A 4,066-nucleotide genomic window follows, 5' to 3' on the forward strand; every position below is an offset into this window, starting at 1 on the left:
GCCTGGCCCGCTACAGCCTACTGGTTCTGGCAAGTGTTGCCTTTAACATCCCTCTAAAAAACTCGCTTTCACGGCCAAATTCCTTCTGGACCTTGCAGAGGTCTTTGATGGCTTTTTGTGGAATGGGGGAGCACTGTGCGAGGGGCCTGCCCCCCTGCCGTGGGGTGAAGGTGACAGGGGCAGCAGAGAAGGCAGGCAGGGAATGGGGCAGGCCAGAGTTCCCACGCTCCCCCCCGCCGCCCTGACGTGACCCCAAGGCGTGGGAACCGGGGGAGGAGGAGGAGGCAGAGTCAGGGCCAGGGGGAGCGGCTGATGGAAAACTCCCCCAGAGGCGGAGCTGGGGGACGAGATGTTAAATAATTCAACAGGGGAGGTGACTGAGGTGGGTGGAGGAGAGAAGTGGGAGGGACAATCTGGGGAGTGGAAGGGGTTTCGGGAAGAGGCCGGAAAGGGATTGTGGAAAGAAGGAGCACATGTGGAGGGAAAAGCCATGCGGTCCCTGCCATCTTATGTCCTTTGAGAAGAGGGGAAACCATTTTGTGAACTGTGGGATAAGGGGTTGGGAACAGAATCAGGGAGACTAAAGCTTACAGAATGTCTATGGGATGGGACTGTACACTGCAGGGAAACAGGGGAACTGGGAGAGTCCAGAGCAGTGCCAGCACTGTCCTAGTAAGGGTCCCGAGGATTCTCAGAGGGGCCAGAATCTGCCTGTGGACATAGCCAGGATGCCTGTCTAAGAATCCCCGGTTTTTGAAAAGAGGAAGAGAAGTGAGGGGTAGGATTTTTAGAACTGGGGTTTGGTTTGTCAGCCCATGGCTGTGGCAGAGCTTCATAATTGTTTTTAATAATATCCATAATATGCAGTGCCAAATAATTAAATTTGGACAAGGAAGGATCCCTCTGCTTGAGGATTTCCCTTCCAACCTGGTCCCAGAAAGGGACTTGGTGTAATATGGTTGAAGAAATATCTGGGAAGCTCTGTGACACCCACCGGACAAACCTTTGAACATCTGATTTTTTAAACTTTTTATCCCCCCCAACTAGGATGCCCACAACTTGGGAATACAGTCTCCTCTGTGGCAGGGTCAGCTTTGCACCCATGCTGACAGATTTTAAGGTGTGCCACAAAGTCTACAGCCAGGAGAATTACAACAAAAAAGGAAAGACCACCCTGAACAAGTTAGACCACCTGCCCTTCAAGCTCCCCACACCCCGGGAAAGGGAGCTATAACAAAATAATGTGGGGTCTTTCCCCGACACCCAGGGAGCAAGAAAACCCCCCCCAAAGAGGGAATCCCTCCCCCCAACCCTGGGGAGAAAAGGAAAACCCTTAAAAAAAGCAGGAATCTAAGCCCCAAGGACCCCCTCACTCACCAGCAAAAAGGGTCCGGGCACGTCCAGGCAGAAACGAAAAATCCAGGCTGCAGACACGCCCAAGGGGGCACCGACTCCGGTGGTGCCGGCCGGAGCTGCCGGTGCCTTCCCCGGGAGCGCCGCCCACTAAAACGTGGGTCTGCTCCCACCGGGCTAATTTGACGGCCAAAAGGATAAATCCACGGGTCTCCTGGACTCCGAGGGTCCTTCTCCGTGGAGTCAGGCTCTCTTCTGGCTCCCGGTGGGTGCCAAATTGCCGCTTCCCCGCCCCAGACCCCTGTCCTCAGCCCCGGCTAGCTCTCCTGCGGGGCGAGTAGGGCGAGTGAAGCACCCTCCGCTGTACCCGGCGGGGCTTTGGAGAGTGCTTGGTGGGTCCTGGGGTCGCTGCTGATTCCAACGGCGAGGAAATGAGGAGAGGCACTTGTTGGGAGCAAAAACCCGATGTTTATTGAGGTCCTGTGGACCCAACAGCACCGGAGGGGGCCAGCCAACAACTGCAACTGGGAGGTGCTGGCAACAGGTTCCACAGGGAGAGGGAGGGGGGCCGATCAGCCAGTGGGGAACAGACAGGAGTGACTCTGTGGGGATTGACATCTGGGGGATCCAGTGAGGGATGGACAGGGTAGAGGTCCCAGGTGTGGAGTTGCGTTCACCCAGGACCTCATCCAATCACTCGGTGCCCTGGATGGAAGTTTCCAGAGGTAGGGGAAGGGGCACCGAGTGACAGACAAGGCACTTGGGAGGGGGCAGGGGACTGACTCGGCACCTTCCAGGGAAACCGGCACTTGGGGAAAAGCGGGAAAACTCAGGGAGAAACCAATACAGTATGGGGGCACACTGGAACAAACCATGACCAAACCTATTGCAAGGGGGAGGGGAAACAGGACTATGGGAGGATATATTACAATAACATCACTATACATTTTTACATCCACATAGTATCTACCCCCTAATTGTGAGAGCCAACTGTTACATGACTCATCTATAACACACAGAACCAGGAGAGAAGGCACTGTTGGCATAACAGCTGAAACAATTCCTAACAAATCTCCCACATATTTGCATGTTTATTGGATATGCCCAGGGCTCCTGATGATGTACATCTCTGATTTTATTGCCCTTTGGAAGCAGTCAAACTGGCAGTGTCTGCCCACCAACACCAGCTGCTCTGAGCTGGGAACACGCCTGGTGGTGCTGATTTCCAGAGGCTTCTGTGTCCAGGAGAAGATAAGGAAGGAGCAGATTGAAAGGTGCTGGCGCTGCTGCTGCTCTGTGCCAGAGAGCCCTGGCTGGGCAGGGCACGGCGCTGCAGGCTCTTTCTCCTGCCAGAGTTCTGGCACATAAAAAGATAAAGCAGAGGGAAATAGCTGGGAAAGGTTTCATTTTGACCTTTCTAACGTGCTCAACAGAAGTGGCCAAAATGAAAGTTACAGAGCAGGGCCTGATCCCTTCTCCTGCAGGAGAGGCCCTGTACTTTGTAGTATATTGCTGTGGGCTAGATCATAGGATTTTGCCACTGATCCTGACACAGCATTTAGTGTTAAAAGTTGGAAAAAGGTCAGGGACAAGCTGTGGAAAGTCATCTGAGCGGGAGATAAAACTATTGTCAATCTAGTTGTTACTTGGAGATCGCCTTTTGAGGCATTAAAGGAATGGAAAACAGCGGGAACAAGCAGAGTACAACGTGGATGAAGATTTGGGGTTGATAAAGGACTCTGATGGAAGGGATGAGTCAGATGGGGCCTTTGATGGGGAACTTGTTGAATACATCCTTGAAGAAGGTGCAGCTGACCATGGAAGTTACCAGGCAGGCTAGCAAAGCTTCCAGGAAAGTTGCTAGAGCTTCTAGGCCAGCTACCGAAGCTTCCAGGAAAACTGCCAGAGCTTCTGCGCTGGATGCTGAAGCTTTTGGGAAAGCTGCTAAGGCTTCCAGGCAGGCTGCCAAAGTATCTCCTTCTCAGACTCCTAAGCCTCTTTATCTCACACCTGCACAGCAGCTTTCAGCGCTGCCTCTATACACTGCACCACTGCGCCAGTTAGCTGAAATGTCTTTAGCAGAGAGACAAACCCAGCTGTCTGCCCCCTGCTCCCCTCTGACGCTGTTGAGGCAGGATGGGAATGAATAGACTTTGTTCAGAAGGCTGAGACTATAACTGATTTATTTCAAAATACATCGCTCTTTTATACAGAGCTTTGTGCAGTTTGTTCTTCTTCCAGGTACTCTCCTTCTGACCTAATGATGTTTCCGAAGCAGCAGCCTTCAGTACCGAGGCCTGTGTCAGGCCCAAGTGGATTTGGTTAAGTTTCTAGCTCGTGTCTTCAGCGTGGAGTCCAAGGACAGCAGGAAAAGCAGGGCAAGCAACACTTTACCGAGTGAGGAGGCTGAGGCCCGAGATGACCCTCGCCACAGCTCCGTTTCACACCATGCCATGAAAGCAGGTAATTCATGACGGGACAGGGAGCAGGGCCGCGTTCTGCCCGCAGCCACACGCGCAGCGCGCTCCTCGGGCAGCCGTGCCCCCCGAGCGGCGGCACAAGCGCCAATTTCCTCCCGCCGGGGCCGGCTCGGCTGCGGGCGGCTCCAGCCGGCCCCGCCCCGCCCCGGCGGCGCCCTCGGGCCGAGCGGCTGCGGCCCCGGGTCCGGGCGGTGTCGGGGCCGTGCGGGGCCGCGCGGGGCCGTGTCGGGGCC

This window comes from Lonchura striata, chromosome Z (genome assembly GCF_046129695.1).
Source record: "Lonchura striata isolate bLonStr1 chromosome Z, bLonStr1.mat, whole genome shotgun sequence".
In the NCBI taxonomy this organism is placed as follows: Eukaryota; Metazoa; Chordata; class Aves; order Passeriformes; family Estrildidae; genus Lonchura; species Lonchura striata.